Source organism: Rattus rattus, chromosome 16 (assembly GCF_011064425.1).
Source record: "Rattus rattus isolate New Zealand chromosome 16, Rrattus_CSIRO_v1, whole genome shotgun sequence".
Classification (NCBI taxonomy): Eukaryota; Metazoa; Chordata; class Mammalia; order Rodentia; family Muridae; genus Rattus; species Rattus rattus.
Window position 1 is genome coordinate 21,455,249 of NC_046169.1, and position 24,977 is coordinate 21,480,225.

The 24,977-nt window shown below is 45.3% G+C and overlaps 1 protein-coding gene across 1 annotated transcript in view; it reads left to right on the plus strand.

The window, feature by feature from the left end:
* The window catches only part of LOC116885177 (autism susceptibility gene 2 protein homolog), a 486,489-nt gene that overhangs the window by 19,400 nt on the left and 442,112 nt on the right, over nt 1-24,977 (plus strand). The window lies entirely within an intron of this gene.

Here is a 24,977-nt window from a genome sequence, read left to right on the forward strand (position 1 = left end):
AATTTAAATGAAGCAAAGCCTTAAAAGGTTTTGTCCTGATTAAAACCAACAACCAAAGCTTTACCAGCACTCCCTAGGTTTAAAGGTGGTAACACCCTTCAGCTTGGCACTTCGATGCTGTATTGTTGGAAGGGAAACTTGTCTAGAAAATTATGCTCTCTAATGGCTGTGGATGACCTCGTGAGTTACTGGTGGGGGTAGGGCAGAGCTGCAGAGGCCAGTCCTCCTAATATATAGGCCACCGCGTTTCCCACTGGGCTGGGCTGCTGCCATTTAAAAATATTTCAGACTTATAACCTAAGCTTAATTTTATAAACCTAATTTGTGTCACTTGTACCCTTGTGGATGCCCTAGATTAAAATAGTGCTCCCTCCCCCCACCTCCCCTTTCTCTCTGACACGGGGAAGGAGAGGTGCTAGAAATTCGGTGTTTTGATCTCCGGAGGTGTCTTTCCTAGCCTTTAATAGGATTTTTTAAAAGCAGGTAAAAGGTATTTAGGTGAAATAAAGGACTCACCTCAGGATTGAATTTTGCATGGGCTCATCACAGTGATTGCAATTTTATGTTTCACTTGAACCTCCATTAGGATACAACTAGTTTAAATGAAAAAGAATACCCTGGCAGCCATTTGCAAGCTCCAGTTAGAGATTGTCCGTCTACTAAGACTGAAAAGAGGGGAGAACCATCCTCATTTCTGGGGTGTTTTAGAGTCTCCCACGTTCTCAGTTGGTTTGTTTGTTTTTGTTTTTGTTTGTTTGGTTTTTTTTTCCCTTTGATTCCTTTTGTCATGACCTCTTTTCTGGGCTAATGTTTTGTTTAAAAACAAGTGCTTTGGTATTGTAAAACAAATTACCCTGGTTTAGCGATTGTGTTATCAGATAAAAGGCCCCAGGGTAGGGCTCTTTCTGCCTTTGAATCCTAGTAGCCTAGGTCTGCCTGAGAGCAAAATCCAGTTTGCCACGCTGCTGCTTCCCATTCCAGGGTAGTGAGCGTGGTTATCTAAACCAAAGAGTCTGAATCTGAAAGGGAGAGTGTTGGATTGGACTTAACTCTACCCGGGGGCCTTACTGGGAACTCCTGCTTATTGTGGATTTGAGTTTCGCCTCGGGTTAGAAAGAACCGTCTGCCCGTTTCTTCCTGAGTTTTGTCGCCAGTCTGGAAATCAGAACCCTCCACCACGCAGTATGATAATGAAAACGGGAACAGGCTTCCAGGCTATGTTGTGGGGGAGCACATGCTCAGGATTTTGCCAATGACCCAGAATCCCATGTGGCCACAGACAAGTAATGTGATTTCACAGTTTCTATTCTTAAATTTGCAGGAGGGGGTTCCTGCAGGAGTTACATAGTGATTATAACTTAGCAGCTTCCTTTTAGGGTAGATGTAATTGTGAGACAAATATTGCCTGAAAGCCGTAGCCGGGCATTTTGTGTCGGGCGGGAGAATACCCTTTCAGTTGTTGAAGACGCTGGAAAACTTTCCCACACCGTTTTGCGCCCTGTTTCCCATTTGGGGCATGGAGAATCTGGGTGGGATGGTTTCCACACGGTTGCAACTCACGGTTTTGCTTTGTGCCGTGATCCTCAAAGGAGTCTGTACCCCGGCATATTAAGTATACAGGTGTCCCATCCCAGGACCTCCCTCACGGTAGTCAGAAGCTCTTGCTTCTCTCAAGACTGCTTTCCTAGCGAGCCTCTGTACAGCGGAGTCATTGTTTGTTCTGTAACCATTACTGTAGAAGATAATTTTGAGTGTTTTTTCGGACAGTGGTAATGGTAGTGCTTTAAAGTGACATTTGTGTGTGCGGTGTGCATGACTGCTTACGAGCGCGTGTAGAAGTTGATTTGGACTGTCTTCCTCAGTTGATTCTCTTACCGAACCCAAGCTTGATGGCTCTGTCCAGACCCCCACCCCACCCCACCCCACATCTTTCTTTATCCACTCCCCAGGGATGAGTTATGTGCCCAGCTTTTATATGTTGCTGGGGAGATAAACTTATATTGTCGTGTGTGTGTGTGTGTGTGTGTGTGTGTGTGTGTGTGTGTGTACAGCAAGCACTTTATTCAGAATAATCAGCTATCCCCAGTCTCTCAATAACTTCTATGTAAACCTCAATAATTTTTATGGAAAAAAATCACACAGATTAGTTTAAAAATTTTTTTTTGCGAGCATGAGGTAAACACACCTTGAAAAAAATTGTTCATACCCAGCACAGTGAATTACTCTGAACTCAACACTTGAGAAACTAGTGCCCATAGAAAGATGCAGAATCGGTCGGGTCTGGAACGTGAGTTCGGTGGATGGGAGAGTTGCAGCTCAGGTATGAGGGAGTAAATTTGCATCTCCAGCACTCGTGTAAGAATCCAGGCAAAGCTGCGTGTGTCTGTATCACAGGGCTGTGGTGGGCAGAGACAGGGGGATCATTAGACGGTAGACTGCCAGCTCAGCTCCAGTTCCAGTGAGAGGCCCTGTCTAGAGGGAGTAAGGTGGTGTGTGATAAAGCAGGATACCCCATGCTCTTATCTCTGTCCTTTGCTCAGGCTTGCACAGGCTCACTCCTCCAGACAGACAGACAGACACACACACACAGATACACACACACAGATACACACAGACACACACAGACACACAGACACAGACACACACAGACACACAGACACACAAAGACACACACAGACACAGACACACAGACACACATAGACACAGACACACAAAGACACACACACACAGACACACACACAGACACACACACAGACACACACAGACACAGACACACACACAGACACACACAGACACACACACAGACACACACAAACACGCGCACACACACACACACACACACACACACACACACACAGACACACACTTCAAAAGCATCTTGGATATTTACTATACTCCTCAGATTTTCTCTTCTGCTCCTCACCTTCCAAGAACCCAGGACTATATTTAAACACTGATAATGCAGTAAAGCACAATAAAGCACGGATGACAGAGACATTTCCTTTTCTGTACTTGGTACTTAATCACTCTTGTGAGTTCGGGTGATAGAAAGTTTCTGTGGTTTATGTTTTTCTCCCGCCTTCAATTTGATCCTGACAGTGACTTGTCTGTTAACGCTCAGAGCGTATATCAAATTTTTACTCTATGATTTGTCCTTTTAGAAATCTAATTCACTGAAAATATACACATAATAGCTTTGAGAAATATGTAAAGACAGACGACCAGCCACGGCAGCTGTGGCTCTATTAAGTAAATGAATCTTATCTTTGCTGCCTGGGTAACTTAGTAAACATGTCTCATCAGTCAAGTGTCTTTATCTGCTACACGATGAAAGGTAGATTCCTGACTAACGAGAATGAAAGGATTTCTTCTTCTTCTCCGTCCGTCCCCGAGTAATCTCCTTCTTTCAATCCCACTTGGAGCACTTAAAGCCAAAGGTAATGGCATTTGCTTGGATTTCCTTCCCAGTTTGATTTTTCCTCCCCACGGCTGAAGAGTCACCGGGTCCTCAGAGGAAGCAGTTGTGGGTGTTATTTAAATCCGTTGCTTGTTTGATTTCTTGGGAGAGGGATGCTTTCTGTAAAGGAATCAGGACTTAAAGGACGCGCTTGAGGGGTGTGCAAATTCAGGGAGAGGACTGGCTGCAGCGTCTGGCTGTGGTGACATGGGACTTGCTGGCAGGCCTGGGAACTCTTGTCAGTGTTACCAGCTCTTCCCCTCTACTCTACCCCCAATGTGGTTATGGCCACTGTTCGCTAAACAGGTGACGCTCCCCCGATCACCCCTATCCAGAATGGCCTTCTGTCTTCCCAGAAGTACACTGGAGGCTTGTTTTTGTTGTAGTCCATTGGTCAAATAAATATTCCTGTGTGCACAAAGGAACTGGAACCGGTTATAGCACCGGGCACTTAGCTACTTGTCCATTAGTATCAGAGCAACTACTGCCTGTACCCCAGTCCCCATTCTTTTCTCTCCAGCGTGAAGGTGGATAGATTGTCTGAAGTTGTCCGCTTTCAGGCACGTGTGGGGCAGGCGTGGCCTTTGCTGCTGTTCTCAGGCTCTGAGGCCAAGTCCAAGGTGTGGAGATGACTGGAGAGGTGGAGTAATTTACAAGATTCTTTCTTGCTTTGGGGTTGCCAGACCTTTGTCTTTCCCTTCACCTCTTAGCACAGTCAGGCTGAGGAACACCTCTCATGTTAGTTTGCCTCCCTTATAAAGGAAAAGGGGTGCTTCTGACCCGGAAGTGCTGTGCCTTCCTGGAAGTGTTGCTGTCAGGCATGGAGACCACTGTGGCCATACTGGTGCCTATTTATAGATTCCATTCGAGAGGCAGAATCAAGAGAGACCTCCATAAATGTGACAGAAAGACGGGATTTCTAGTCATGCTCTTCTGATTTTTTTTTTCTTCCCCTCTCTCTCTACTTGGAAGAGTTTTTCTAACTGTGCTAGGGATTGAACCCGGGTTTTGCACATGCTAAAGTGAGCTATACTTCCCAGCTCTTCCCTGGTTTTAGTTGAGGGTGGAGGGCTGGTTGTAGTGTTAGATAAAAAAAAAAAAAAAAAAAAAAAAGTGATTTACAGAGCGTTCCTGTAATTCTTCACATGCTGGCCACTAAGTATGTCAGCCTTAAGGATGGATTTACTAGGCAAGCGTTCTACCACTGAGCTAAATCCCCAACCCCAAGGATGGATTTACATGTCGAGTGTGAAGTGAGCAAAATTCTCCAGGATATTAGAGCGGGGTGGGCGGGGCGTCATACTGGGGCAGAGTGGTAAGTGGGGGAGGGGGAAAGAGAGGATGAAGGAGAGCATTAGTGTGGTGAGAAGGATGCTTTAGTCACATTATTTTGGTGTTAAGGAAGCGACTTGTATGGAAGTGGGAGCAAGGGAGGTGTTGAGATCTTAGTCACTCCTAACGTCCCCTGCTCAAGAGGAGGGGGGTGGGGGACCCTTTTGATGACCTGAAAAACAGAATCCTGGGATCCTTGTGGCTGTGAGGACTGCGGCCCCAGGAGGACTGCCGCAGTAGTAAAGAGAATCTCTCAGTGCGTGTCTCTTCCAACTGACTGTGGGTAATTAGTTGGAAATGACATTAACCTGAGCTTAATTGTAATTTTGCATCGTAACAACATACCAGCTGTTCACTGTATTCTTTCCTGGCGGTGTGATTTAATTATTTTTTTTTTCCTACGCTATCTCTTAAGCTCTAATTTTCAGTTGTGTTTCCTTTTAACCCTTCCTCGTGGCTGTATGTCCGCGGCCCACACAGTTTGGCAGGCATGTCATTTTTTTTTTTCTTTCTGTGACGAGGGCTGGTTGCGATTGGGTTTGTTAATGACTCGCCTGTTTAAATGAGGCCACTTAGGAAAGGCACCGAGATACGCCTGGATGACTGGAAACCTTGCTGCTCCTCCACCAGGTTTTAGCTTATTATATAAATAATATGGGCAATCGTAGGTCTATCAAAGGTGCTGGAAATACCAACTGAACAGGCCCAAAGAGAAGTTAATTACTGAACAGCGATTGCTCTGATATAACCAATTATTGGATCATTAAATGTTTATTACCTTTTATATGCTCTTTCCCCCCCATAAGAGCAGTTTCTTTTTTTAAGTCATTAAAATAGAAATGGGATCTTAAAAAAAAAATTCTGCTTAAAAATTTCCACAAGACCGAAGTATTAAAAAGGCCTTGTGTGATCTGACAGCCGAATAGCCGATTTTCCTTTGGTCTGTTGAATTAGTAATTAATGAAATGTGTTGCTTGAGCAGAGAAAATAAGATTAATTTTGCTTAGGAAATAAACAGAAGCAAAGCGCTACTCTCCACCCAGGTGCAGGTTGGCGTTAAAGAGCAATATAAGACGTGTAAAGAGTCTGGTGTGCGTTGGGAGTTGGAGGACAGCCTGAGGTACGCAGAGAGCAAGCACACTTAATAAAATTCTTGTCAGGTCCCTCTGCAGGGTAAGATGCTCCATATTCTCCTCCTCCCCCCCCTCCCTCCTCCCCTCTCCTCCTCTCCCCTGCCCCCTGCCCTCCCTCCCCCCCCTGCCCTCCCTCCCCCTTCCTCTTCCCCCCACCTCCTCCCCTCCCTTCCCCCCCCCCCTGTGTGTGTGTGTGTGTGTGTGTGTGTGCACGCAAGCTGCGTGAGCGCCTCATGCGTGCCTGCAGGTCTCTGTGTATAAGTGTATGTACCATAGTGGGGCAAGGAGGTTGATGCTGTCTTTATCATATCTGCCTTATCTTTTGAGACAGAGCCTCTCATTATACCTTAAGCACACCCATTCTGTTAGTCTGGCCCGCCAGTGAGTTCCAGGACCTTGCCTGCCCCTGCTTCCTCCCAGTAGGGTTGTGGGGATGCATAGCACACAGCGTTGCTGCTTGGCTTCTTAACTTGTGTTCTGGAGATCTAAACTCAGGTCCTGATACTGACAGCTATGTTCCCAGCACACTTAAACTAATTTATTCGTTATTTTCTTGGGCCATCAGCCTTAACTCTAGGAAGGACTTGGCGTCCTCAAAGGAACTGCGTTTGAAGAGCAGCTATGCCAGCCAGTAGTTTTAGTAACCGCTAGTAGAATGTAGGGAGTGATAGTCCTAGCGCTGGCTGTCTCTGCGGGGGGGGGGGGGGTTGGGGAGTATGAAGGTAGAGTTGGGCATGGTGGTTCTCCAGAGGATGATTCAGTACCAGGTTAATTAGGACTGCATGGAGAGACTCTAAATCAAAGACTAAAACCAAGGTATCCTGCAGATTTAAGATTTACTGCGGGGTGAGTGTTGTGATGAAGAAAAATTCTGCTTTTGGAGGTCACTGTGACATTCCCCAGCTTTGCCACTTGTTGGCCGTGCGACGTGTTAAAGTCTTTGTTTCCCCGCGTATAAAACAGTAGCCCACTTTTCTTAGGCTCGTGAGGGCTAAGGACGTATTAAACTGCTGTGGCAGTGTATAGCATGCAGCAAACTGTGTAATTGGTTGTTCATTTTTGAGAGATAATGCAGCAGAATTCTCCCTTACGGGAGACAGTGTTTGACTGGGTGTGGAGGGTGAGAGACTTGTTTCTGATACTGGGAAAAAAAAGAGGTTCCCCCCCATCCCCACCCCTGCCTCTGGGTGATGAAGGGGACAGAAAAGGGTCCCCTGGAACCAGAGTTAGAGGAGGTGGTGAGCCTCCCCTCCCCCAAGATAGGTGCTCGGACACAAAACTAACAATCCTTTTAGCTGCTGAGCCCAATTCTGGCCCTTCATGACATCCTATGGTGGAATCACTTAATTTATAACGCCTACATGGCGTGTGCTTCTGTAGCCACTGCCAGCCGACTGCAGAGGGGGTGCGTGCCTTCCTCACAGTAGTCTTTCGGAGCAAGAACACTGTTTATGCACATTCTGTGGTTGCGGGAAGAGGTTTGTCTGCTGCTGGTAATCGCGTTCATCGACGTGTGCCCGGAGTCTAAGTTTCTGGAGAGTAAATTAGCCTGGTGAGGGAAAAGAACTTTTTAAACGTTGTAAATTCTATTTTTAAGTCTTAGTAAGAAGAAAAAAAAATGCAATTACCCCCATATGTGAGAAGTCATTTTTCTCCGGTTTCTAGCAGTAATGGGGCTTGTTTATTTTAAGGTAGCTACCAGGTCACTGACAACTGGGTTTATAAGCACTTGAGAAGAAATATGACAGTAATGCACATTTCTTGAGCCCTTGTTGTGAATCGTCACAGCTTTGCGGTTGCCTGGAAGATCTTGAAGTCAGTGGCAGGGGAGATCAAAGGCTTGAGTTTTCTAACTTTGTTTGAGGCAAGGCCTCATCTAGCTGAGGTCAAACTGGATTTGAATTCTTGGTCATCCTGTCTCTACCTCTCCAGTGATGGGATTGCAGGTGGCCACTACTGTGCTCAGCCAAGAGCCCCAGTTCTTAATCGCACTGTATATCCTATTTCGTTTAGCTCTGTGTGTCTGTGAGGAGAGGAAGAAGTAGTGTATGGGGAAGCTGATGTGAGTTGGGTTTTGAGTGAAAACCCTTTTACTATAGGAAGGAAGAGGGGAGCGAGAAAGTAAGAGAAGGGAGGTACGAAATGAAGAAGGAACGACCCTTAGTTGCAGAAAATAGGAATAGAAGAGAAACAAGAAAATGTGGTTTTGTTAGTTGGTTTTTAACCCAAGTCTCTTTATGTGCTTAGGCTAGCCTCTGATTTCTGTGCTCATCTGAACCTCTTGTGTCAGCCTTGTGGGATTACAAGTGTCAGGGATGTAACACATGATCCCTGGCTGGGGGAGCAGAATTCTAAATATTTCAGCTGTGTGAGAAAGATGCACTAATTGGGCAGGTTAGGCCTAGTCTCATAAAGGTCTGGTAAAGAGGGCACACTTTTGTACTCTTGGAGTGTTGCACGACAGTGCTTCCTGATAGCATTCCTACCCCCAAGACAGTCTCACTGAGTATTCATTCCTGTGTGGACTTCAGAACCTGCTCTGTTTTACACCTGCCAGGCCTGGAAACTTACATATGTCCTCCTGCCTCTGCCTCCTGAATGCACCACGGCGTACAGTGAGAACATGACTTTATTGTGATGAAACATTTCATTCAGGTCCAGAATTTCTTTTGGGTTAAGAGTATGTATCCATTCCTGTTTGGTGATGGAATCTGTGGATCGAGTGGCCGTCAGGAAGTTGTGAAGCTGAGTTTCTGACAGCGTAGACGTCTCACAGGCTGCTGTGCTAAGCCCCTTGCTGTAGATGTCTGCTTTCACTCATCGTGACCTTTCGCAGGGGGGGGGGATAAAATGGGCAAACTATGGAAATGCGTGGACAAGTCTCGCTTTACTCTCGGAACTGTAAACTCCAGTACTCAGCGATCTCTCCAGCCCACGTGAGAGCCGGTGAGATAGATCACTTTACCAGCTTCTGTTGGGGCGGCTTGGACGCGTTATTTCCTCTCTCGGCAGCACGTCAGGAGAGGAGTTGTGGAGTTTTTCGTCCTCTCCGTTAATCTTGGCTTTCATTCTAATCCTGAGGAAACTTGATAAAAAAAAGTTGGGGTGAGGAAGTGGGAAGACAGGCTCAGTGGAGTAAGCATGGAGACCTAAGTTAGGTCCATCAGAGCCCATGTAAAAGGCAGGGTGTCTGTATGAATGTAATTCTGGTGCGGGAGCGGATTCCTAGGGCTCGCTGGACAGGCCAGCTAGTCTGTCCAAACTGGTGCGTTAGTTCCAGGCTCAGTGAAACATCCTGTCTTTAAAAAAAAAAACAAACAAAAAAACCCCCAAAAAACGTGAAGAGCTATTGAGGAAGATATTGCATGTTGACCTTTGGCCTCTCCATGCATACATATATGCTCATAGAGGAACACGCATAATTAGATTCTTGGATACAACTCATGACTTTACTAAATAGAAATCTCTTGGTAGCGACACCCAGAAATCTGTTCTAAGGAGCACCTAATTTTAGGATTGAGTTGATTAGAATTGGTTGCCCATCATTCAATGGTCATTTAGTAACTGGCTGAAGAAATGATCTGAGAACAACCCGTGCCCCATGGGGGTTCACAGGCAGGCTGAGCCGTCTTTAACTCGGCGTTGGTTTTTAAAGGATTCACAGGCCTTCCAGGCTTCATGGGAAGGAGGTTTGTGTATGCAGGTTTTTCTAGCTTTCATCAGATTCTCTTAGGGGTCAGCGACCCATAAAAGGTTAAGAAGCAAGGTCTCCAGCGCGCACAGCTGTTCAGGGAAATGTGTTTCCGTTGCCACTTAGCATGCCTTTTGACCTTCTGAGAGCCCATCGCAGTTTGAGGGTTGCGTCTGTTTTCTGACCCACTTAGCATACTTTGAAGAGAAGGAAATACAGTTTAACAGTGGGGTTACGGTCGGAGTAAAGCACCTGCTTGGAGAATTGCGTCGGATCTAATGCTGCAGAGCTGCCCGTCACGAGGCAGCCCAGCGGTCAGCCTGATGGAGGGACTGCTTAAGCAGGTCGGCGTAGGTAAGGTTCACTCCGGCTTTCGTGCGGTGTATAATTAGCCAAATTGTGGATAATAGTTTTCACTCCATGGATAGACATAAAGACTAATTGTCTTATTTTTGTCGCATTCCAGCCCCAGCATGTCTGTTGAATTACTTAATTCCAAAATAACTTTGCCAGCTGTACTTCTGCTGTTCTTCCTTATCTCCCCAAATCCTCAAAGAACAACATTCATCATAGGACAGAATGGAGGATTGGGGGACGTCCATCTTTAATTGTTACCAAGGATTCCCTCAGTAAAGCTGGAGCCAGATATATATATATATATATATATATATATATGTATATGTATATGTATATGTATATGTATATGTATATGTATATGTATATGTATATGTATATGTATATGTATATGTATATGTATATGTATATGTATATGTATATGTATATGTATATGTATGCACACACATACATATACACACACATATATACATACATATATACACATACATATATATACACATATATATTATTGTTCTTGCTTATTTTGTGTGCATGTATGTGCTTCTGCATGCATGTGGAGGCCAATGGGCACTTAAAGCCCTCTTCCCCTCTCTGTGATGCTCCTAGAGAATGCATGTTTTCTTTGGGGAATACAAATTCTCTAACTATGGTAGGGTTAATAATTGTTGCTACACTTGAGGACTGCCTAGGCGTATAGCTACTTTTCTAGTTGTGTGATCAAATAGCAGACAAGAAGCTACCCAGGGAAGGAAGGGCAGTTTGAGGATACACTCCATCCAGGAGCGGGTGGTGGGAGGTACAGCAGCGGGAATGGGCGACCGTTTGCTCGCGTCTGTGGTGCGGCAGGGAAGTGGGAAATGGGGAGTAACGATGCTCTGCTGCCTGTCTCCTGCTTCCATTTCTATTCAGTGTGAGACCGTAGCCCGTAGAATGGTGCCACTTGCATTCAGGGTGAGGGATAGCCTCGCACACATGCTTGGTGGTATTTGTGATTCTAAACCTAGTAGGGTTGACACTAAAGATTGTCCCAGTAAGTTTGGAAGATGTGAAAGTATTTGAATGTATAGATTTTTTTTCCCCCCGAGATAGGGTTTCTCTGTGTAGCCCTGATTGTCCTAGAACTCTCTCTGTAGACCAGTCTGGCCTTGAGCCCACAGAGATCTGCCTGCCTCTTGCCTCCTGAGTGCTGGGATTAAGGGAGTGCATGGCCACTGACTGGCCGATTTAAGCGTTATTAATAGGTACAATCTTTCATCTTTTGAAACAATAACTTGGAGCTGGTTGGGAATTAGAAGTTTACATTATTACTGAGATCTTGCCATATCTGTTTAGAGGCTCAAATGTCCGATCCACTTATTTTGAATTTATAAGAGTCTATGGAATTGGGGTTGGGATTTAGCTCAGTGGTAGAGCGCTTGCCTAGGAAGCGCAAAGGCCCTGGGGGTTCGGTCCCCAACTCCGGAAAAAAGAACCAAAAAAAAAAAAAAAAAAAGAGTCTATGGAATTTAGTTTGTAACCTATATTTTAAATTTATATCATAAATTTATTTTTAGAAAAATCTATGGACTTTAGTCTGTAGTCCATTTAGTTTTACTTTTCGAAGCTTGAGTTCGCGTTGTCATATTAAAACCAAAGACTAGAAACGTTAACATCAGGGAGCTTTTTCTTTCAGGAGTTTCTGGTTGCCTGCTATTTTTCCTCCTCTTTTAAAGGAAGGAGATCTTGCAGAAGATGTGTTCATAGATTACACATCTGCTAATTACATAGGTGTCAGCTTTAATCAGTCCTAATCCAAAACTGTTTTATCAATTGTATTAATTTTTCGGGAGTATTGTATGCCTTTAATGAGACAGTAGACCTTCAAGGGATCAGGCCTGTTAAACATTCCCTTTGGTACTCACCAAGGCTGTTTGCCCCCAGTGGTTTGTGTAGGAGGTAAATAGTCAAGAGTAGGTCAGACTGAGGGCAGGCCATTTAGAACCTCACTTGCTTACACTTTCTGTTTCGTTCACGGGGATTTCTTGAGTTTTGCGGCTTTTCCTGAGTCGGCCATGTTGTATGTGTATGTGCATGAATCTTCAGTAGTGTAGTTTTCTGTTAAGTTGTCCATGGAGATTCCAGCCTGTGGGGCAGCTTTTCCTGACGTGCCCATCCTATGGTGGCACATCTAGTTTTTCTTTCATGAGTCCCTCATGGCATACTTCTGTGGTTGGCTCTCAGAAGTTGTCCAGGAGGAGGCTTCTCCGTACTGTAGTTACCTTTCGATTGCCATGGTCCTTTAGGTAACCTCAGTAAATGGGACGGCTCACCAAGCTGGATTGTCGGTGCCTTTGTTTAAAGTGATGCACACTGGCAATCTGAGTATTTACAGAATTGATTTCAGGGAGCGATGAGACCCAGCTTGGCTCTTTTATGCCTGTTGGGGACACAGTTTGGTGCAGTGAAAAGAGCATAGTTTTCCAGTAGTGCTGTCTCAGGGTCTAGACTTCCAATTCCAATCAAACCCACTAAGTATGCTCCTAGGTTACTGTTATTGGGGCAAATAACACCGCCAGTAGTGACTGCTGGTTACTCTCCATCCCGAAGAGAGTACATACATGGACGGCTTTTCAGGGGAGAGTGTTTTGAGTGATCTGAAGGCAGTTAAAAGTTCAGTGCTGCTTCTTGTAAATTTATCTCTTTCTTTTTAAACTGGTTGGTTTTTGTCACCGTGACTCAAACCTCTACATACCTGGGAAGAGGAAATCTTAATAGAGAAAATGCCTCCATTGGCCTGTAGGCAAGTCTTGGTGATATTATCTTGATAGATGATTGATGTGGAGGGTGCAGACCATTTGGACCAGTGCCTGTCCAGGGCAGGTAGTCTTGGGTTGAATGAGCTTTAGTCCTTCTCAGAAGATGGATGAAAATACTCACAGGAGGTAGAGGGTGGGAGGGAATTGAGGGGAAGAGAGGAGGGGGAGGGAGAAAGGGGAGTCAAGATCAGGTATGGGAGGAGACAGGGATGATATACAGAGGGTCAGGAATTTGAACAGAGGTGTGTAGCAATGGGGCATGGGGAACTGGGGATAGCCACCAGCAAGTCCCAGATGCCAGGAAAGCAAGAGGTTCTCAGGACCCAACAGGGATGAGAGTAACTGAAATGCCCTACAAAGGGGAGGGAGAACCTATAGAGACCATTATCCAGAGGCTAGGCAAGGCCCCCAGTTGGGGATGGGGCCATCCATTCATCTCCGAAATTTTAACCCAGAATGACTCCTGTCTAAAAGAAATATGGGGACAAAGTGTGGAGCAGAGACTGAAGTAAAGGCCATCCAGAGACTGCCCCACCTGGGAATCCATCCCATATACAGACATCAAACCCAGACACTATTGCAGACGCCAAGAAGGAGCCTGTTATAGCTGTCTCCTGAGAGGCTTTGCTAGAGCCTGACAAATATAGAGATGGCTGCTCCTATCAACCATTGGACTGAACACGGGGACCCCAGTGGAGGAGTTAGAGAAAGGACTGAAGGAGCTGAAGGGGTTTGCAACCCCATAGGAAGAACAACAATATCAACCAACCAGACCCCCCCCCCCCAACCCAGAGCCCCCAGGGACTAACTAAGCCACCAACCAAAGAGTACACATGGAGGGACCCGTGACTCCAGCCACATATGTAACAGAGGATGGCCTCGTCTGGCATCAATAGGAGAGGCCCTTGGCTATTGTGAAGGCTCCATTCCCCAGTGTAGGGGAATGCCAGGTTGGTGAGGTGGGAGTGGGTGGTTAGGAGGGGGCCCACCCTCATAGAAGCAGGGGGAGGAGGGATGGGATAGGGGGGTTCCGGATGGGAAACTGGGAAAGGGGATAACATTTGAAATGTAAATACATAAAATATCCAATAAAAATAAAAACAAAACAAATACTTTTATCTAAAACAAAAACAAAAACAAACAAAAAAACCCCAAACAGGTTGAGCAGTCCAGGGGGAACAAGGCAGTAAATAGTGTTTCTCGATGATTTCTGCCTCAGTTTCTGCCTACATTTTTCTGCCTTGAATTCCTGTCCTGACTTCCTCTTGTGATAGACTGTAATACGACGTAAATGTAAATGAAATGAATTCTTTTCTCTTTGAGTTGCTTCTGACCATGCTGTTCCTCACAGCACTCGAGACTCTAAGGCACTTGTGTTTAAAGGGCTACCCTTGTTTGGTCTTCCGGGTCTCCTTTGATTGTCTGCTCTCTCTGAGTTCAGGTGAATTACCGGCAGCACCTCGCCATTTTCCTTGCAGTGTGCTTATGGGTCTGCAGCTCAAAATGGGAACTCAGTTCAGATATTTGGAACATACAAATTTTTTTTGTTGGAAGTCGCTTACGTGATGCCCATGCTGACACAGTCATGTTTCGTATACAGGGGCCTTTGCAAATATTTTTACTTAAAAATAAAACCTTTGGGCTGACAAGATGGCTCAGTGGATAAAGGCATAGGTTGCTAAGCCCAGCCACCTGAGAGTCTGATTTCCGATTTCCCGAATCTATGTAGGACAATTCCCTCCAGTTGTCCTTTGACCTCTACACAAGTGTGGCAGAGTGCCACCCGAAATACTTACTAAAAGGAGAAGTTGAATAATAAGCAGGACCTTAAATAGCGTGTTCATTTTAAGAATCCGAAAAGGTGTTTCGGGATAGCTGAACGTCTATGCGAGACTAGTGACAGACTCTCTAGAAACAGAATCACACTAGATCAATCGCATCTTGTTACAGTAAGAAGATTTTGGAGGTAGGAATGGGGGAGGAGGTGTAGATGGTGGGGGTCAGTTGTACTGGAATGAGAGTTTAATTTTCTAGCCCTCTATCTAGTACCGGAGGACATGGCGGATTAACGTTCCTGGTTTTAGCTCAGTGTTTTTGTCTTAAGACACTTGGTCCTTACTGGTTCATCTCAGAAGTCTTGGGATTAAGAGGAGAGAGAATGGAAATGTGTGGAAAAAAAACCTCCTCTCTGCCAGAGGAGGTACTTAAACTAGAAGGAGGAGGGGATGCTAACAAATCAGGCCTTGGCAGGGAAATCTGTCCTGAATCAGCAATGCCTTGTTGCTGTGTTTCTACAAAACCAAACATTTGTGCTGCTGCTGGAGTGTTCTTCTTGCTTCCTCTTAGGATCAGCTTAAGGTTGCACTATAAAAGAGACGGCCCCACCCCCACCCCCATTTTGACCTTAGGTGGTTAATTTACAAATAGCTCAATTAGACTCCAGTCCATACAGTGCGAGCAGGCCCCTCTTGAAGTGCCTTTGTTTTGACGCTAATTGAACTGGTTGTAGTGGCAGAGAGGGCCAGAGCATTTACGTTCATCTTTGGAGGACAGAGGGCTCTCCCTTGGTAGGGATGACCCTCTTTTCTTTCCCTTACACCAAGCACAGCATTTAAAAGATGCCTCGTGCCGTTTTAAACCGCATAGGAGAGCTTTGAAAAGTGACCGAAGTCACATTATTTCAGGTTATCAGGCTTGGCGGCTTAAAGCGCCTTTAGCGGCTATACCACAAGTTCGTAGATATTAAATTATCTGGCTAGAGCTTATTTTGAAAAGTTTTGATGTATACTGCCAGATTAAAATCACTTTCCACCTTCTGTAGCTGCGTATGAGAGCCTTATAGCTACCCTACCCCAAGGCCCTTCCCTCCCCTCCCCCGCCCTTTCCGTCTGAGACAGGGTCTTGCTTTGTAGCCCACACTGGCCTTGAATTCACTCTGTGGCTGGGAATGACCTTGTACACCTGCTGTCCCAGTGCAGAGATTTCTGGTGTGCACCACCATGCCCCCTTTTGCCTCTCACTGAAGATAGATCCTAAGACTTCCTGCATGGGGTTGAGTTAGATCCCCCCCCAGCCCAAGTAACCACTCTTTAAAGAGAAAAGCGCCTCTGTGTGTGTGTGTCTGTGTGTGTGTCCTGATGTCCCCACTGCCTTCTACTTCCCAGGTGCAGAGATTTCTGGTGTGTACCACCATGCCCCCTTTTGCCTCTGACTGGAGATGGGTCCTAAGACTTCCTGCATGGGGTTGAGTTAGATCCCCCAACCCCCCCCCCAGCCCAAGTAACCACTCTTTAAAGAGAAAAGTGCCTTTGTGTGTGTGTGTGTGTGTGTGTGTGTTTCTCCAGGAATGATTCAGAAATGTAGCTTTTCAAACGAATATGGATCAACTTCAAGAAATACACTGGGATGAAAGCAAGAAGCGTATTTTTTGCCTACTGTATGAATAAAGGAATGTCTGGGCTTTCTTGAGGTGGGAAAATCAGTACCTATAGGCACAAGGCGAACTGATGTTTTCATCAAGGGTAGCCCGAGAGAGAGGCTGGCACACACCTGCCTGAGCTGCTTTTAGAATCCCCACTTTGTTCTATAATTCCCTTTACCTGCTAAAACGCTTGTCTAGAAGTCTGATGTGCGGCTGTTTCATCTGCTCCGTTTGCCGTGTCAGAACGTTCATGTATATTCAGACCGGAAGCAAGTACTCGTGCGTGGCTGAATGAATGGGTAGCACAGACCGTGCTTCTGAATGAGAGAGAGAGAAGGTCTTCTGGTCAAGTAGGATCCACCCACCGATAGCCTTTTCGGAGCTAAGGAAATTGGAGTTCAGACAGATCGAGTGACATCCTGCTCTAGAGCAGATTAATTATTCCCAGCAGATGTTGAGCTGCTCTTTATCAACGAATTTTGTTTGGGAGATTCTTGTGTAGAAAGGGTAGAGTGCGTTTTCCTTGCGAGTACATTCCAAAGCACAAAAGAACTTCTCATTTCATAGGCAGCAGTTCCCTGATGTCTCTCTTCCCCCTTTGTGTTTGTATGGAAATAGCCTCAGTTTTTGTTACAGTTCAACAGGCTTTAAGCTCATTTCTCATCTACCCCTTCCCTTCCTACAGTATTTTCACCTATCTAGCTTGTTTTTCTGTCAATGGAGGCTTTGGTTGGCTCCAGGTAGCATTGCCATGTGCATGTGGGAATATAGTGAATTGACTTCCAGTCTGAAGATTTAACTCAAGGCTTCCCCAGCCCAGGAAGCAGGGGCTGAGCTGAGGCAGGCAACACAGAGGCCACCAGGAAGGCCCAGGTGCTGCTGCCTCTCTCCTCTCTCCTTTTGATTGACAGTAGGGTGCAGATGTGTCCACTTTCCTCCAGAGGCTGGCTTCTGAATACAGTTTCTGTTTGGGACATTTCAGTGTGCTAGTGCCGTTTCCAGTTTGCCGTGAGAGTATATTTAGGGTAAACGTGGAGGACAGGGGGTGGGGGGTTCACGAGTAGTTTTAACGGTTCTGTGTTTTAATTTTTCACACGTCTTTTAGCCTTTCCCCCTTTCTTAGCGAATTATGTTTCTTTTTTTTTTTTCTTTCGGAGCTGGGGACCGAACCCAGGGCCTTGCGCTTGTTAGGCAAGCGCTCTACCACTGAGCTAAATCCCCAACCCCTCTTAGCGAATTATGGCAGGGTTTTATTAAAGCGTAAGTTCTGGAGCGTAGACACCATGGTAGTTGGAAAAACATGGGGTACTGCGCTCGTAGGTTCCATAATATTTCATACTGATGCTCTTTCCTATACGTTAAATGATAGGGAAGTGTGATAAAATCTGCCTAGAGAGCCCTTACGTATTTTATGTCCTGTAACATTCAGTACCTGATACAAGTCTAGCCGATCTGCACTTCAGACAGCAGCCAAAGTGGTTTTATCCCAGGAGAAAGGACACAGGCTCATCAGTGGAAAGTTCCTTGCTGGTGGCGTGCGTTCAGCAAAATCGCAGAACGTGAAAGCTTTCAGGGTGTTCATAGGACCTCCACCAACCTTTTATTTTACAGGTAGGAAAGGACGAGTCACTGGTCTAGGGTCCTTGAAGAGGGTAAAGGGAAAGAACTTTGGGTAGAACCTAGGATTTAAAGCTTGCTGGAATACGCCTTTTCATGCTGGAATCTTAGCTGAAGACTTAGCTCTTCTGTCTGATCTCTGTATAAAACAGTGTACCGTATAATGTTCTGCCAGCTGGAAACCTGGTGATACGGCACGTGGCACATCAAGCCTTCTTTCGGCTCCCTTTGCCTTGTCTGTTCTGTTGTGCTTCTCTTGTCCCAGGGAGGTCGGCCGTGCATGAGGAGAAAGCTGCGTTATGACCTGTTTAGAGAGAATTACTTGATAACAGAACTCCTCTCATCACTAAGTCAGGAAGAGACGTGAGACGGCTTGAAGAAGCCTGGGTGGTAGATGGTCACAAGCATCTATAGTTGCATGTGATTTGTGTAGCTGTAGACAGGGTGACCGGCTGTGATTCTTAATCTTGGTGTCAATTCCTGGGTTTACCGTATTAGCTTGGTCTAAAGCTTGACTTCTCCAGGACTTGCTCTCTTCTCAGGAGCTTCAGGGGTTTATTATAAACGAACGATTCCTAAGGTACTTACCTTCCAGGTCCTGGATTGTTTATATAACAGTTTTTCCATGTCATCAAATGACGGGGCATGGAGTTTTACTACTGTTTTGATTGGTATGTGTGGGAATTTGGAAAATGCCTCCTGACTCCCGTGAGCAAACTGCTAAGCGGTTTATTTACAGATCTCCACCAGGTGCTAAAGGTCTGTAAAAGAAACAGTGTTTCAGAGCCTGGGGAGACCAGAAAGACTTCTTTATCTTCCCAGCTGGAGGCGGGGCTTTCTTTCCTTCCAAGGGATAAAGCCCTGTGAGTGAAGGGGCTTTGTCCCTCTTAAGTAGTGTAGTTATGGAAAAGTGTTGGTTGTCAAAATGTAAGAGCCAATCTCCTTGTCAGCCTTGCCTAATAGTTACAGATGTACCACTGAGATCTCTCATTTTTTGTCCATTGTTAAAAATGCCATCAACACGAATAAGTCTCTCAGAAAGTAAGTGTTCATCACCTTCCTTAGAAGAAGGGAACTAAAACATTTTGGTGGGGGACAGAAAGATCACTCTGCTAGTCCCTTCTTGGAAATTTGCTTTGATATTCTCATGTTTCAAGATGTGTGTTCAAATGACACGTTTTAACCCACATTTCCCAAACTTACCTGATCTCAAAATACTATCCCTTTCACTCTTTCATGGAGTAGGTATTCACATTGCTCAGAACCTGGGCTTAAGAAATAATGGCCAGTAGAAAGAGTAGTAATACGGACGAAACAGAAGGACTGACATTAGCCAATGATAATTAGATTTAACATTGAGGTAGCATCGTTTCCTGGTATGAAATTGTGGTAGACTTACATCTCCCCCCCACCCCCCTAAAAATGACAGTCGGTTATTCTGCATGTAAAAGGATGACCTGGCTGCCTCATATTTTATAGTATAATGGTGTTTGTATATCTAATAGTATATGGTGGGAACGTATACACACATACACGATATATACACATACACGTAGCACGCACACATACAGAAGCTGGCTGTCCAGTGCAGGGGGCAGAAATGTAAGCGATTTTAGCAACGAAGTTCTCAGATATGCATACAGCCAAAAGAGAACAAAGGAAGAAACATTATCTGTGTAGACCAGGCTGGGTTTACCGTCATAGATCTACCTGCCTCTGCCTTCCAAGTGCTAGGCATGAAGATGTGTGCAGTCAGACTCAGCCTTGCCCCCAGTTCAATTGCTGTTTATATGACAAGCTACTGTTACATTAGATCCTCCAAGAAACATTTTATGCATACAGTAGGAGTCCAGTCTTTCCCTGCCAGAAGGTGTCCCGGTGGTTAGCGTAATTGTTAGCCCGACACAGCCTGAGCCACCTGTGAAGGGAGTCTCCGTGGAGAGATTTTCCACATCGTTCTGGCCTGTGATCATGTCTGTGGGGGGATTGCTTGGATTGTTTCTTGGGATTGGAGAGCCCAGTACACTGTAGGTGATACTGTTTCCTAAGTACGTGGTCCTAGAATGAGTCTGAGCAAACCAGATTGCAGCATGCCTCTCTGGTTTCATGGGCTGTGAATGAGCTTCTCTGGTCAAAGGTAATACTGTGTGGAATTCTAAGCAGGTCTGTCTTCAGGTCTCGGCCTTGATGTCCTGCCCTGATTGCCCTCGGTGGGCTGTAACGAGGAAGTAAGGGATGAAATAAATTCTGTACTTCCCTAAGTTGCTTTTGGCCATGATAATTTGTCAAAGCGGCAGAATAAAGCTAGAATAGAGAGTGCTACAATATTCTTATTCCAGCACACAGTCCACATCTGTGTGTTCTGCTTGAGGGCAGGGTGGTTGTCCTTGTTATGTCAGTGGACAAGGCATTGGAGTTTGAAAGCTCTCTTTAGGCAAATTCAGCAAACAAAAATCACATTTTATGGGAAATATAGTTAGGGAACGAGGTCGTATTATTGATATTTTTTTTCCTCTTCAGTGCTTACATATGATTTATATCAAGATTTAAGTTACAGGGACTGGAGGAATAGCTCACTGGTACCAAGCTTGCTGTTGGCACAGGGCTCTGGTTTCCACCCTCAGCCCTGAAAAAAAAAATCAGTTGTTCTTTTTTTGGAAGGAAGTAAAGAATTCTATATCATGAAATACACATTCATTCATGTGCAACGCTCTTTAACACATGCATTAGCCTTTATAGTTCCCCTTCCTCGTATCTGGTAATGCCTTTGGAATGCCGTAAGAACATGGCTGCTCCCATTGGCTGCGCCTGTCGGAGTTCTGTAGTTAGGCACTAACTGATGGCGTTTTCTTTGATAGATTTGGTATCTATTGCTACATTTCTGGACGTTGCAGGCAGTAACTAAACTGGAAAACAGTCCGACTTGCCACTGTAATTAAATTCCATGGTGACCTTGGTCAGCCACTTAGCCGTCCAATAACCAAGGAGGTTGGACTTGAATTCCTGCAGTCCCTCGGAAGGTATATGTTCCTCCATTCTATAAGGAGCATTCCCTTCAAGAGAGAGTTTAAAAGTGGTATTTTTCAAGGTTAAATGGCTCTGTTAACTAATGCTCGGCCCTCACTCCCCAACCCATTTTGAAGCAAAAAGGCTTGCTTATTATGAAGTAAAAACCAACTCAGAAGGCTACAGTTTGTCTATTTTTTTCATGCTGCAGGGAACGGCAACAAAGCAAGCTTGCCTTTACCCGTGAACCAGGGTAGAGCCATCCCCACCCCCACTTTTTTTGCATACTGTATATAATTAGATTAAGTTAGTTGAAGAGGGAGAATTGGGTTTGGTTTACCATCCTGGATCTAGAGAAAATTGTTTTGGTAGGCACATTTTCATTAAAAAAAAAATGAAATAAGGTGGCTTCGAAGTTAAGAGAGTACGTATTGCTCCTCTAGAAGACCTGAGTTTTGTTCTTGGCCCCCATCTTGAGGGGGATGCATACACGTACGTTGGTGGTATTTTTGCTGGGCTCAGATAGTTGTTCTAGGCAACAGTTATTTTCTGTGGTGTAGAGCAAGAAATGACAGCTTTGTGTTTCACCGCACTACTTTCCCCACCCCTTCTTTCTTTTCATAGAGTTGGAAATTGAACTCAGGGCCTCACCTACAAGCAGCCGCTCTACCACTGAGTTGTACCTCAGCCCCACCATTCCCCCTTTACCTGAGATTTAGCTATAACTGGTAGCGGAGGGTTGGGGGGAGGTAGGAGAAGGGGCAGAGGGCGAGGGAGAAGAGAGGCTGGAGAAGGGGGAGGAGACACAGGACGAGAACAAATGATTATTCAAAGCATACTACTGGTTTCGATGGAAAAAATGTGTATTTGTTTTTATGGAAAGGAGGGTATATGTGCACATGAGGATGTATGTGCACATGAGGGGGTATGTGCACATGAGGGGATAGATATACACATGAGTTTTGATGCCCATGGAAGTCAGATGAGGGCATTGGAGCCTCTAGAATAGGACTTACAGGAAGCTGTGAGCTAGCTGCCTGACATAGGTACTGGAAATGGAGCACTTGTTCTCAACAGGAGCTCTTAACTGCACAGCTCTCTCTCCAGCCCTAACTGGCTTTCATCTTCAACAGCTCACCTTAACCAAACATGTTGAAGGCTAATAAGATGTTGCTGTTGGACCCTTGACGGTGGGGGAATTATACACAGAACTCATTATTGCCTCTTAATTCTGACCTGTTTCTAACAACTAACTAGATTTCATTGATTTTGATTAACTCAGAAATCAGTTGGTGGGCACAGTTGCCTCCTTGTCATTTTTTTTTTTTTTTTTTTTTTCCTACCTGACTTTGTTGGAATCTTCACGGGCTTCTCTAACAGTAAAACTGGGACATACATGATTACTTAAGAATTGTGTGGTTAAAGTTGCTAACGAGAGGTAGGAATTCATTGAGTGGTTCACCTCGTCAGCTGTAGAGAATGGCTGGGACTGACTCCAGCCACGCCCACCTCAGCAGGGGCGTGGTGTGTGTTGCGAGGGGAGGGAGTGGTGAAAAGGAACAAGAAAAACAACAGAAGCCTCAACCTTTCTTTTCACCTGAAATCACTCCTTGAGTTCTTGAACAGCGCTTACAAAACATTCTTTTAAAGATACATGTAATCTACTTTTAAAAACTGTAATCGGAATTTTCAAGACATGTGGGCCATTTTTGACCTGACATTATTTGCTGTGGTAAATGCCTATCACCCAGGGGAGGACCCGAAAGCCAAGTATTGACATGAGGGGGAGGGCTCTCATATTTGGGAATACATCCCTTTCATTTCACAGGGCTCCCTGCCTAGAAAAAAAAAAACACACACACACACACACACACACACACACACACACACACACACACACACACACACACACACTCTTATCTCCACATGGAAGAGAGGAAAAGAAGGGTCATAAATCTTAATTTTATATATAGTCATCGTTTTAGTAACTACATTGAAAACAAGCATTGCACATGTTTAGAACTGTGAAACCCACGGCCCGGGCTGCGCATAGCCACGTGCTATCTTAATACCCGGATGCCCGTGGAGATAGACGCCTCAGCTGTTTCGGAAGTCCTAGAGTGACACCTCCTCTGTGTTTGAAACTCGGTTCCCGAGTGAAAGGTGGATCGTGTGGGGCTGGGAGGTGCTGGGGCTGGGGGAGGGGAGGAGCCGAAGAGAGGCTTCCAGCTGGTCCCTTGGGGGATTTAGAGCCTGTAAAAACACTTTTAGGTTCCTGAATGGCAACAGATAAATAGCCATGGCCCTTAATTGAAAGGGAGGAGACCACACAGAGCAGAGGTCAGAGCTTTCCCAGATGACTGGTGTCCTGGGGGTGTCAGCTGAAAAGGTCTAAGGCTTTCTCTCCTTCCTCCTCCCACTTTCCACTGGCAATCCAGCCAGGGTAGGTGGAGGGACCATTAGCTAAGCTGTGTTGTTTGGATAGCTGATGAGAATGGCCCCTGGGTGGGCTGACATTCTAGGTTGGGGGAAGGGCCCCTGATTCTTTTCTTAACTGATATATTACAATCTGACTGTTACCTCCAGTTTGCCAATTACACAATTTTGTACTTTTTTTTTTTAAAAAGTAGGCTTGCTCCCATTCTTCCTTATACAAGGATTTTAGTCATTGTACATCTTGTGTCTTTAAATAATGTATTAGGAACATTTTCAAGTCTGTAAGTGCTTTTTTAATGAGAGTGTGAAGATTTTAATGGGACTAGATTGCTTTTCATGACATTTCAGAGTGACTTAATTGTAACAATGTTGAGAGGCTGTATTTTAAAGTTTGCTAAGTATGTCTGTGTGGATTGTAGTCAGACACTTAAAAGGATGGATGGTCGGATAGTGGATTCAGATAGCTCTCGCCTTAGTGATTCCCTCTAAATATTAGCTCTTTGTAAATATCGGTCCAGCAAATCAGATGCATGCGAGGGTTCTCTTGAACCTTTTAATTTTCAAACAGGAACAGAAGGTAATAATTGAGGATAATTTGCAGGGGCAAATTCTTCTAAACTGTAACCCAGGCACTTGGGAGCCTGAGGTAGGAGAACTGTCACAGTTAGAGGCGGGTCAGAACTCCCTAGAGAGTACAGACTGGCCAGCTATGCAGCAAGATCCCGTCTCGGAGAGCCCCACCACACCCCCAAACAAAACAGACAACCCGTCCCCCAAAACCTCAAACCTACGAAGCTGGCTTGGGCAGTGATGTTGTTTTTGGGGTGTTTATTTCCTCTGCTGCTGCAGAGCCAGGAGGCCAGGCCTTCTGTTCGCCGACACGCAGAGCCTTTCGCTGCTTGCCCACAGCCGTCGCCTGCATTCACGTCAGGTGCTCTGGTGATTTTAGTTAGCGTTTCTCAGGTTTTCGTTGCATTACTCGTTCCCGTTTGTCTTTTTAATGAATGCAATTTCACACTTGACATGAAATTATTTTTGTACTTTTTCTTATTTCCTTTTTTTTTTTTTTTTGCTTTTTTAAAGACAGGATCTCCATCTCATGTGTAGACCAGGAAGAGGGACTCTCAGTTTCGGAATTGCCTAGATGAGTTTGGCCTGTCAGCTTGTCTGTGAAAGACTGTCTGGATTATTAATTGGTGTTGGAGGACTGGGCACCCTGTGAACGGCACCGTCCTCAGGACAGGTGGTCCTGGGCTGCTGAGGGAAGCATGAGCCTCTGTGTCATTCAGCAAGTAGTGTTCCTCCTCCTTGGTGTCTGCTTCTCGTCCATGATCAAGTTCCTGCCCCAACTTTCCTCAGTGATACAAATGTAAACCAGATAAGCCCTTTCTCCCACAAGCTGCGTTTGGTCAGAGTATAAGAAACTAGAATAGTTAGGATGTCCACATACATTGGAGAAACTCAGTTCAGCCTGTGATCGCTATCGTGTTGACTTTTTCTGAGGTGACAGGACAGATGTCTATCCCATCCCAGATAAGGCACCCGTGACAGGTCAAAGTGTACTTTCACCAGAGGTTTATTTGACAAACCAAGCTATTGGGTTTATTTACAGAGCACAGCAGAGAGGTTACTTACAGGAGTATGGGTGACCCCAGGGCAGCGCTATCAACACAGAGTCCCACTTGATCATGGAGAACGATCTCGTGGATGCTGCATCGTGGAGTCCTCTTTT